The following is a 12,328-nucleotide window of genomic DNA, read 5'->3' on the forward strand; positions in this document are numbered from 1 at the left end:
ATGGCGTAGCAAGCGGTGTTGACCGCCTCGGCCCAAAACCGATCCGAAGTCTTGTACTCATCAAGCATGGTCCTTGCCATGTCCAATAGAGTTCGATTCTTCCTCTCCACTACTCCATTTTGTTGTGGAGTGTAGGGAGAAGAGAACTCATGCTTGATCCCTTCCTCCTCAAGGAAGCCTTCAATTTGAGAGTTCTTGAACTCCGTCCCGTTGTCGCTTCTAATTTTCTTGATCCTTAAGCCGAACTCATTTTGAGCCCGTCTCAAGAATCCCTTTAAGGTTTCTTGGGTTTGAGATTTTTCCTGCAAAAAGAATACCCAAGTGAAGCGAGAATAATCATCCACAATAACTAGACAGTACTTACTCCCGCCGATGCTTATGTAAGCAATCGGGCCGAATAGGTCCGTGTGTAGGAGCTCCAGTGGCCTGTCGGTCGTCATGATGTTTTTGTGTAGATGATGGGTACCAACTTGCTTTCCCGCCTGGCATGCGCTACAAACCCTGTCTTTCTCAAAATGAACATTTGTTAATCCTAAAATGTGTTCTCCCTTTAGAAGCTTGTGAAGATTCTTCATCCCAACATGGGCTAGTCGACGGTGCCAGAGCCAACCCATGTTAGTCTTAGCAATTAAGCAAGTGTCGAGTTCAGCTCTATCAAAATCTACCAAGTATAGCTGACCCTCTAACACTCCCTTAAATGCTATTGAATCATCACTTCTTCTAAAGACAGTGACACCTACATCAGTGAATAGACAGTTGTAGCCCATTTGACATAATTGGGATACGGAAAGCAAATTGTAATCTAATGAATCAACAAGAAAAACATTGGAAATAGAATGGTCAGGAGAAATAGCAATTTTACCAAGACCTTTGACCAAACCTTGATTTCCATCCCCGAATGTGATAGCTTGTTGGGGATCTTGGTTTTTCTCGTAGGAGGAGAACATTCTTTTCTCCCCTGTCATGTGGTTTGTGCACCCGCTGTCGAGTATCCAACTTGAGCCCCCGGATGCATAAACCTACAAAACAATTTTAGTTCTTGACTTTAGGTACCCAAACGGTTTTGGGTCCTTTGGCATTAGACACAAGAACTTTGGGTACCCAAACACAAGTCTTGGAGCCCTTGTGTTTGCCCCCAACAAACTTGGCAACGACCTTGCCGGATTTGTTAGTCAAAACATATGATGCATCAAGAGTCTTAAATGAAATGCTATGTTCATTTGATGCATTAGGAATTTTCTTCTTAGGCAACTTGGCACAGGTTGGTTGCCTAGAACTAGATGTCTCACCCTTATACATAAAAGCATGATTAGGGCCAGAGTGAGACTTCCTAGAATGAATTTTCCTAATTTTGTCCTCGGGATAACCGGCAGGGTATAAAATGTAACCCTCGTTATCCTGAGGCATGGGAGCCTTGCCCTTAACAAAATTTGACAATCTTTTAGGAGGGGCACTAAGTTTGACATTGTCTCCCCTTAGGTAGCCAATGCCATCCTTAATGCCAGGGCGTCTCCCATTATAAAGCATGCTACGAGCAAATTTAAATTTCTCATTTTCTAAGTTGTGCTCGGCAATTTTAGCATCTAGTTTTGCTATATGATCATTTTGTTGTTTAATTAAAGCCATATGATCATGAATAGCATCAATATCAACATTTCTACATCTAGTACAAATAGTGACATGCTCAATGGTAGATGTAGAGGGTTTGCAAGAATTAAGTTCAACGATCTTAGCATGTAATATATCATTTTTATCTCTAAGATCGGAAATAGTGACATTGCAAACATCAAAATCTTTAGCCTTAGTAATCAAATTATCATTTTCTACTCTAAGGTTAGCAAGAGAAATGTTTAATTCTTCAATCCTAGCAAGCAAGTCATCATTATTATCTCTAGGATTGGGAATTGAAACATTACAAACATGAGAATCAACCTTAGCAATTAAACTAGCATTTTCATGTCTAAGGTTGTCAATCATCTCACGGCAAGTGCTTAGCTCACTAGATAATTTTTCGCATTTCTCTATTTCTAGAGCATAAGCCTTTTTAACCTTAACATGTTTCTTGTTTTCTTTAATTAGACAATCCTCTTGGGAATCCAAAAGATCATCCTTTTCATGAATAGCACTGACTAATTCATTTAATTTTTCCTTTGAGCTATGTTAAGGTTGGCAAAAAGGGAACGCAAACTATCCTCCTCATCACTAGCATTATCATCACTAGAAGATTCATATTTAGTGGAGGAGTTAGATTTAACCTTTTTCTTTTTGCCGTCCTTTGCCATGAGGCACTTGTGGCCGACGTTGGGGAAGAGAAGTCCTTTGGTGACGGCGATGTTGGCGGCGTCCTCGTCGTCGGAGGAGTCGCTTGAGCTTTCATCGGAATCCCATTCCCGACAAACATGGGCATCGCCGCCTTTCTTCTTGTAGTACCTTTTCTTCTCCTTTCTTCTCCCCTTCTTGTCGTCGCCTCGGTCACTGTCACTAGATATGGGACATTTAGCAATAAAATGACCGGGCTTACCACATTTGTAGCAAACCTTCTTGGAGCGGGACTTGTAGTCTTTCCCCCTCCTTTGTTTGAGGATTTGGCGGAAGCTCTTGATGACGAGCGCCATTTCCTCATTGTCAAGCTTGGAGGCGTCAATTGGTTGTCTACTTGGTGTAGACTCCTCCTTCTTCTCCTCCGTTGCCTTGAATGCAACGGGTTGGGCTTCGGATGTGGTGGCTTCATCAAGCTCGTTGATCTTCCTCGAGCCTTCGATCATGCACTCAAAACTCACAAAATTCCCGATAACTTCCTCGGGGGTCATTTTAGTATATCTAGGATTACCACGGATTAATTGAACTTGAGTAGGGTTAAGGAAAATAAGAGATCTTAGAATAACCTTAACCATCTCGTGGTCATCCCACTTTATGCTCCCGAGGTTGCGCACTTGATTCACCAAGGTCTTGAGCCGGTTGTACATGTGTTGTGGCTCCTCCCCTTTGCGAAGCCGGAACCGACCGAGCTCCCCCTCGATCGTTTCCCGCTTGGTGATCTTGGTGAGCTCGTCTCCCTCGTGCGCGGTTTTGAGCACATCCCAAATCTCCTTGGCGCTCTTCAACCCTTGTACTTTGTTATACTCCTCTCTACTTAGAGAGGCGAGGAGTATTGTTGTTGCTTGAGAGTTGAAGTGCTCGATTTGGGCCACCTCATCCTCATCATAGTTCTCATCCCCTACGGACGGTACCTGTGCACCAAACTCAACAACATCCCATATACTTTTGTGGAGCGAGGTTAGATGAAATCGCATTAAATCGCTCCACCTAGCGTAATCTTCACCATCAAAAGTTGGTGGTTTGCCTAATGGGATGGAAAGTAAAGGTGTATTTTTGAAAATGCGAGGGTAGCATAGGGGGATCTTACTATACTTCTTGCGCTCTTGGCGCTTAGAAGTGACGGAGGGCGCATCGGAGTCGGAGGTCGATGTTGATGAAGTGTCGGTCTCGTAGTAGACCACCTTCCTCATCCTTTTGTGCTTGTCGCCTTTCCGATGCGGCTTGTGGGAAGAAGATTTTTCCTTCTTCTCTTTGTGGTGAGAAGAGGAAGACTTTTTCTCCTTCCGTTTGGAGGAGTCCTTCTTCTTCTCCTTCCTTTTGGTGCGGGACTCTTCCGATGAAGTGCTCCCGTGGCTTGTAGTGGGCTTTTCGCCGGTCTCCATCTCCTTCTTGGCGTGATCTCCCGACATCACTTCGAGCGGTTAGGCTCTAATGAAGCACCGTCCTCTGATACCAATTGATAGTCGCCTAGAGGGGGGGTGAATAGGGCGAAACTGAAATTTACAAATATAAACACAACTACAAGCCGGGTTAGCGTTAGAAATATAATCGAGTCCACGAGAGAGGGCGCAAAACAAATCGCAAGCAAATAATAAAGTGAGACACGCGGATTTGTTTTACCGAGGTTCGGTTCTCTCAAACCTACTCCCCGTTGAGGAGGCCACAAAGGCCGGGTCTCTTTCAACCCTTCCCTCTCTCAAACGGTCCCTTGGACCGAGTGAGCTTCTCTTCTCAAATCACTTGGGAATCAAGCTTCCCGCAAGGGCCACCACACGATTGGTGCCTCTTGCCTCAATTACAAGTGAGTGTTTGATCACAAGAAAGAATGCGAAAGAAAAGAAGCGATCCAAGCGCAAGAGCTCAAATGAACACTACAAATCACTCTCTCTAATCACTAATGCTTTGTGTGGAGTTGGGAGAGGATTTGATCTCTTTTGGTGTGCTTTGCAATGAATGCTAGCTCTTGTATAGTGGTTGGAAGCTGGAAAACTTGGATGCAATGAATGGTGGGGTGGTTGGGGTATTTATAGCCCCAACCACCAAAAGTGGCCGTTGGGAGGCTGTCTGCTCGATGGCGCACCGGACAGTCCGGTGCACACCGGATAGTCCGGTGCCCCCTGCCACGTCATCACTGCCGTTGGATTCTGACCGTTGGAGCTTCTGACTTGTGGGCCCGCCTGGGTGTCCGGTGCACATCGGACATGTACTGTTTGCTGTCCGGTGTGCCAGCATGGGCGATTCTGACTCCTGTGCGCGCTGCGCGCGCATTTATTGCTCTGCAGAGAGCCGTTGGCGCGGAGATAGCCGTTGCTCCGGAGTCGCACCGGACAGTCCGGTGCACACCGGACAGTCCGGTGATTTTTAGCGGACTAGCCGTTGGCGATTCCCGAAGCTGGCGAGTTCCTGAGGCCGCTCCTCCTTGGCGCACCGGACACTGTCCGGTGTACACCGGACGGTCCGGTGAATTATAGCGCGAGTGCCTCTGGAAATTCCCGAAGGTGGCGAGTTTGAGTCTGAGTCCCCCTGGTGCACCGGACATGTCCGGTGGCACACCGGACATGTCCGGTGGCACACCGGACAGTCCGGTGCGCCAGACCAGGGGTGCCTTCGGTTACCCCTTTGCTCCTTTGTTGAATCCAAAACTTGGTCTTTTTATTGGCTGAGTGTGAACCTTTTACACCTGTATAATCTATACACTTGGGCAAACTAGTTAGTCCAATTATTTGTGTTGGTCAATTCAACCACCAAAATTAATTAGGGACTAGGTATAAGCCTAATTCCCTTTCAACCGGCGTGAGAGAGGTGGGAATCCCGCGGCCTTCGTGTTCGTCCCGCGCCCAGGTCGGGTGCGCTTGCAGTAGGGGGTTACAAGCGTCCACGCGGGAGAGGGAAGCAAGCGGCTCCAAGCGAGCGCCTGTCTCGTCCTCGTCCCCGCGCGGCCAACCCTCTCTAAGAGGGTCCTGGTCCTTCCTTTTATAGGCGTAAGGAGAGGATCCAGGTGTACAATGGGGGGTGTAGCTGAGTGCTACGTGTCTAGCAGAGGAGAGCTAGCGCCCTAAGTACATGCCGTTGTGGCAGCCGGAGAGATTTTGGCACCCAGCTGGTGTGATGTCGTGGCCGTCGGAGGAGCGATGGAGCCTGGCGGAGGGACAATTGTCGGAGCGGTTGGGTCCTTGCTGATGTCCTCTTGCTTCCGTAAGGGGGCTGAGAGCCGCCGTCGTCACAGAGTATGCGGGGCACCATCATTGCCTATCTGGCGGAGCTAGCCAGATGGGACGCCGGTCCTGTTCCCTGCGGCCCGAGTCAGCTTGGGGTAGGGTGATGATGGCGCCTCCTGTTGACGTGACTGGCCTGCGCCCTAGGTTGGGCGATGTGGAGGCTCCTCCGAAGCCGAGGTCGAGTCTGTCTTCCGTGGCCGAGGCCGAGTCCGAGCCCCTGGGTCGGGCGAGGCGGAGGTCGTCGGCTGAAGCCAGGGCGGAGTCCGAGCCCTGGGGTCGGGCGAAGCGGAGTTCGTCGTCTTCTGGGAATTAGTCTGAGTCCGAGCCCTGGGTCGGGCGGAGCGGAGTTCGCCGTCTTCCGGGACTTAGCCCGAGTCCGAGCCCTGGGTCGGGCGGAGCGGAGTTCGCCGTCTTCCGGGACTTAGCCCGAGTCCGAGCCCTGGGTCGGGCGGAGCGGAGTTCGCCGTCTTCCGAGACTTAGCCCGAGTCCGAGCCCTGGGTCGGGCGGAGCGGAGTTTCCTGTGGTGCCTTCGGCAGGGCCTGACTGCCTGTCAGCCTCACTCTGTCAAGTGGCACCGCAGTCGGTGTGGCGCAGGCGGCGCTGTCCTTCTGTCAGGCCGGTCAGTGGAGCGGCGAAGTGACGACGATCACTTCGGCTCTGCCGGGGGGCGCGCGTCAGGATAAAGGTGTCAGGCCACCTTTGCATTAAATGCTCCTGCGATTTGGTCGGTTGGTGCGGCGATTTAGTCAGGGTTGCTTCTTAGTGAAGGCAGGGCCTCGGGCGAGCCGGAAATATATTCGCCGTCGGAGGGGGGCCTCGGGCGAGACGGAAATCCTCCGGGGTCGGCTGCCCTTGTCCGAGGCTAGGCTCGGGCGAGGCGTGATCGAGTCGCTCGAATGGACTGATCCCTGACTTAATCGCACCCATCAGGCCTTAGCAGCTTTATGCTGATGGGGGTTACCAGCTGAGAATTAGGAGTCTTGAGGGTACCCCTAATTATGGTCCCCGACAGATGATGACAAGAAATATCGTGATTCTATTCAAGGGCATCGAGTCCTTCGACGAGACAGAATAGCAGGGCATCATAAGCTATATCAAGATTATTTTTCAGAGAATCCTACATACGGACATTGCTATTTTCGACGTCGGTATGTATATATTACATATATTTTTTTGCATTTTTTTAAAAACTAGTGTACGCATGCGTCTTATTAATCTTTAAATGCAGGTTTCGAATGAGGCGTATATTGTTTGAACGCTTATGGAAAGAGGTAGAACAACATGATGAATATTTTGTGTAAAAAAGAAATGCTGCTGGTATACTTGGTCTTTCTAGTCTGCAAAAGGTTACCGCGACATTTTGGATGCTAACTTATGGAGTTGCAGCTGATGCTACGGATGATTATATTCGTATTGGGGAGAGTACGACTATTGAAAGTTTAAGAAGATTTGTAAGTGGTGTTGTGGCCGTATTTGGTGGTGAGTACTTGCGATCACCTAATGAAGATGACACTGCTAGATTACTTGCCATTGGTGAAAGCAGATGATTTCCTGGTATGCTTGGATCCATTGATTGTATGCATTGGAGGTGGAAAAATTGTCCATCGGCATGGCAAGGTATGTACACAAGACATGTTCATGAGCCAACGATTATACTAGAAGATGTCGCAGATAAAGATCTTTGGATTTGGCATGCATTTTTTGGGATGCCTGGTTCGCACAACGACATCAACGTTTTGCACAGGTCGTCTTTGTTCGCACGGCTAGCTGAAGGTCAAGCTCCACTGGTCAATTATACCATTAATAACAACGATTATACAATGGGTTATTATCTAGCAGATGGCATATATCCCTCGTGGGCTACATTTGTGAAGACCATACCTGAACCACAAGGTAACAAGAAGAAATATTTTGCCACTGCACAAGAAGCTTGTAGGAAAGACGTGGAAAGAGCTTTTGGGGTTCTTCAGTCTCGTTTCGCTATCGTTAGGGGGCCAGCTCGTTTCTGGGATGAGCACACTCTCGGACTAATCATGAGGGCTTGTATCATTATGCACAATATGATAGTAGAGGATGAGCGTGAGGATGAAGATGATTTCAATTATGAAGGGGTGGGAGAAAAGGTGAAGATTTCTCATGACGAAACACCAGAACTAGAGGAGTTCATAAAAAATTATAATAAAATAAAGGATAAAAGTACTCACAGTAAGCTTCAAGACGATCTCATTGAGCACTTGTGGCAACATCATCCAGACCTCTACAAATAAATTTCTTTATGTTCATGTGTTCTTTGGATACTTTTACTTTAAATAATCCACATACATTTTGTAATTTTCTTGGATTTATTTTCTAGTTTAATAATATTATGGTTCACATAATTAGTCCTTTATGTGCCTTTGCTGGAATGACTATCGGAACCAGAATATAGAAACAAAGATGACAATATCTGTAACAAACCTAATATATTGCAATGTGTTGACAGCTATGAAATGTAACAAATGACATGAACTGACATATGCACTATCAGACTACATGAGCAGCAAAGAGCTAAACAGGTACGAAATGTCACAAATGACAACAACTGGAATATGCAGTAACATACTACATGAAAATGCACTAACTCCATCAATATTCAGTTTCTCCATAGATTTGTAGTAACTCCATGCCATGCTGGTCACCACCCAAGAACTAAGTTCAATAAACAAATGTTAGGAACTAAGATAAATAAACAAATGTGGAAGAAGAATGACACAAAGTAACCAAACCTAAGTTAAAAGTGTAGCTTCATTTCTCATGATTTTAGCCCGTAAGCCCATGTAGTATCTCCTTAGCTCTTCTGGCATAGCAGAAAGATCTAGGGTCATAATTCTCTCTTCATCCCTCTGTTTTGCAAATCAACCTGTTGTTTCCGCAGTTCGACCTCTTCTTTCCTCACCGCCAGAAGGAGCTTTTCATTTGTAACTCGCTCTTGTTCTAGTGCAAATGCTTTATTGAATCTCTCCTCTTTTTTAACTTCCTTCTCCCCATCGGTGTCTTTCTTTTGTGCCCACATGTTTTCTAAAGTTGTTGTCACACTCTTTCTCTTTTCTTGTATAATTATTGCTTTTGACTTTTTCTTGCCAGTTGGCCTAATCAAAGCTTGATCCTCTCCAGCTTGAACTTCATTATCTCCATTTTCATTTGGTACCATTGCAGAACCATCAACATTTGGTTGTGTCTTCTGTTTCTTGTTTGATGTTCTACCAGAAGCTAAATCATCAAGTTTAGCTAACCATTTAGGTTGTGTTCTCAGCTTGTTCCAACAATGCATGAACTGAAAAGATTTTTTATGGTCATCTTCAGACTTGTACAAAGCACATGCCTGTGCAACCTATTCACATTTTTTAATTTGTGAGAGACATATAAGGATACTCAAAGATAAAATGAGAGTGCAAATGAAGATCTTACCATGTCTTGCATTGTAGTACCGCTCTGTCGTCTTAACTCAATTCGTGTTAGACATCCACAAAACTTGTTGACACATTTTTGAATTATCTCCCATCGGTGCATTAGAGAATTAAGTGTACGCTTTGACTGACACTTGTTGTGTTCATGAAAGTATTCGTATATACGAGACCAATACCGACCACCTTTTTGATCTTTGCCCACAATAGGATCCAAACTAATATTGAGCCACGCTGAAACTAAAACTTCATCTTCGTCATCACTGAAATTTTTGGATCTCTTATTGTTCGGTCTTGCGTTGGGGGCTACTGGACAAACAGATATTGATTGTGACTGTAGTTCAGGGCATGTGTTGCTATGAGTATCGAATTCTCTTTGACTGTTGTCATCCCTCATCATGCTAGAAAAGTATCCATTTCCTGCATACATGACAACCCACTTCCATGTTCATGTTTGATTTTATTATTGGTTAGCTGAACATTACAATTTCAGTTAGGTTTTAAAAGGTTCAGTCCAACCATGGGACAACTCAACATTGCAGTTAGCTGAACATTACAACTTGGTATGGGTCCAATGAGATGATCACCGGCATAAGACACAAGCCTGAAGCACCATAGGTTGAGACATGCTTCCAGAGAGTGGAAACATTTAAAAAGCCCACAAGTACATAGTAGTACACAATTAAGAATAAAATGGTCACTTCACGACAATTCAGTTTGAGGATAGGATTGAGTACTTGCTGATCAGGGTGCAGCAAGTTTATTTCGATGCATAATCACCAAAATAAATATGATGCCAAGTATTCTTAAGCAATTCTAACCAAAGCTTTAGTATTATGGTACTAAAATCCAGCCATAACAGAGGCCCCACTCAGAACAAGACGCTGTAAATTAATAGAATTATGGTACTCGTATATATATTGCACTAGCATCAACACTGGGCATATATCTGGGAACGCATATGGCATTAGAATGAGTGAAGAAGCAGTAAATTAACACAAAAATCAAGGGTTGTACCATTTGTCCGTAGGTTGAATGATGAATAATGTGCCTCGCGGGATCCGAATAAGGTCGACGCTTGTGCATCTGTGTCAAATATGACTCCTCCTGAAACCGGATCAAGAGAATCTGCCCCAACTTGGAAAATCCCTCGCAATGAGCTGCCTCCATCGTGGTCGTGGCAGTCGCTGCCGACCAGTTGCCATGGGTGCACAAGACCACCGACAGAGTTTCCCTCCCGCAGCGCATCAGTGTCCCGGCGAGATACCACAACCACTCTCGAATCCGACGTCGGCCGCATCTGGAAGTCGCAGCCATCACTACCAGCACTACCGCCACCACCGCCTCGCAGAAACTCACGAAGTAGGAAGGACGCGGGAACCAAAAGGAAGACGCGGGAACCATAAAGAAAGCAGGACATGAGAACTCTCCATGATTCGCGCGCAGGCGATCGGGGGAGTATTTTCCTCGCGCATATCTACGGAACGCCAGCCCTGGTTTGCGGGTCGCCAAAATTTGCGGGGACGGAAAGAGGTACTGTTGGAGTGAATGAAGATGGTGTTTCGCCGTCAAAAATGGTTTTGGGAACCTTTTACATATTTTCTTGGATGCTCTAAGGTGTTGAAGTAATGGCACTACCATTGTCAAAATACTTCTCGATAACTTAGTCCGGCGATATTATGTAGACAAAAAGAGTCTAATTTATGTACAGAGCTAGACTTTACTAACAAATGGTGGCAGAATTACATACACGTGGCTGGAATGACAATTAACAGGTGTGGTGATTGCTATGGCAGCGGCAGGGGACGTCATCTCCTTAGTCCTCACACATATTCACGTATTGCAGGCTGCTACAGTTAGGGATTTAGGGCTAGTTTGATAACCTCATTTTTTTCAAGGGATTTTTATTTTTAACACTTGGAAAAAAATGGAGTCTCAAACAAACTAGCCCTTATGGATTTTACCGGTGGAATGGAAATGAGACAGACCGATCTGGAAAATTTACGGGACAGGGAGAAGAGGGAGTGGCTTCCTGGGCAGCCGCTGTTTCCTCCTCTGAGAAACAACACCCCTCGGGTCAGAGCCCTCGAGCACGGCATCCAGCTCCGATGGGTCGAGGGCCAGCCTCTTCTTGATGAAAGCATCCAAATCGAAATCACTTGTTAGAGTCCCCATTGCTTCGCTCCCGTTGTTACGAGCATCATTGCCCGCAGAAGTTTCTGAAGACTTGGCAGTGGGAGGACACGGTTCTGTTGTGCTTTTAACATCATCTTGCCTCGCCGGTCTAGAAGGCTGATCCAGGTTTAGTAGCCTCTTCACGCTGTCTAGGGCAGGGTCGATGATGTCGAGGAAGCCTATGACCCAGGATGCATCATCCACAACTTCAGTACGCTGCCAGTATGGAAAACAGTCAGAAGCGATGTCAAGTAGTATATCACGCAAAGATAAGCTACACTAACTATTATAGTTCATGGTCCGAACTACAGATACACCGCAAGAACAGATAAAGATATAGTAAGTCAGCAAGCAACCTGAACTAACCTGCTGAAAGTAAAGGTTCCGAATTTCTTCAGCTCGAACTGGATCCCCCTGTTCCTCCTCAAGTGCTGCCCATGTCATCCATGTCACCTCACTTTGGGAGTTTATACTCAGTGAAGACCTCAACAATCGTCTAGCGGCCGTGTAGTTACCAGCACGCTGTTCTAGGACTCCCCAAGCCTACAAAAGCAACAACTAAGGTCACCGGTCATTTTATCCCTATCTTCCAATTCAAACCTCACTTTGCGAACAGTATAAGCTACAACGTAAAACAGTGTTTTGCCCGTTATATATAACGGTCTAGTGACCTTAGCCTCTTATGGAACAGAAAATCAAACACTAGCCTCTACAGTACTGAAATCAGCACTGAAACTTCAGTTTGGTACTTTTAGACCAATATATGGAGTAGATCAAAGACTGGTTACGTGTATACAGTTCCGACAAACTGGATTCTTCAGAAATGCAAACATTCGTATTTGACAACCATGATACACTAGTTATCAAGTACTCAAATGACCTTTTGAATATACAATGACATTGAAGATAAGCCCTTTCTGACAGTTTAACAACTACCAGGCTAACTCAATGATATGCTTTACCTGAAGACAACGAGCAGCACATTCATTTGTTGAATTGACTGACAAAGCTCTTTGATAGAGAGCTCTTGCTGTTCTTGCATTTCTTTCTTTCCATTCCATCCACCCCCAAGCCTACAATATAATCTATGGGTCATTGATGAGCTTCAGAGAGACTCACATAAAATAGCAGCAGTAATATAGAGTTAAACACGAATGTTAGAGTACCCGTTA

The 12,328-nt window shown here is 45.9% G+C and overlaps 1 protein-coding gene and 1 pseudogene across 3 annotated transcripts in view; one reads left to right on the plus strand and one right to left on the minus strand.

Moving 5' to 3' along the window:
* Positions 1–6,902: 6,902 nt before the first annotated feature.
* LOC118473057 (uncharacterized) lies at positions 6,903–8,193 on the plus strand (annotated as a pseudogene).
* A 2,408-nt stretch (positions 8,194–10,601) lies between these two features.
* LOC111828497 (uncharacterized) overlaps positions 10,602–12,328 on the minus strand; it is a 39,536-nt gene continuing 37,809 nt past the window's right edge. For 2 of the 3 annotated variants that reach the window (XM_035960697.1, XM_035960695.1), the window contains 3 exons: positions 12,119–12,229; positions 11,523–11,699; positions 10,602–11,372 (listed from right to left, as the gene is read on the minus strand). The gene's annotated coding sequence lies outside the window, so the exon portion shown is untranslated. Of the gene's footprint in view, positions 11,373–11,522; positions 11,700–12,118; positions 12,230–12,328 lie in introns of those variants that run through there. The other variant, XM_035960696.1, reaches the window with a different exon arrangement.

This window comes from Zea mays, chromosome 1 (genome assembly GCF_902167145.1).
Source record: "Zea mays cultivar B73 chromosome 1, Zm-B73-REFERENCE-NAM-5.0, whole genome shotgun sequence".
Taxonomy (NCBI): domain Eukaryota; kingdom Viridiplantae; phylum Streptophyta; class Magnoliopsida; order Poales; family Poaceae; genus Zea; species Zea mays.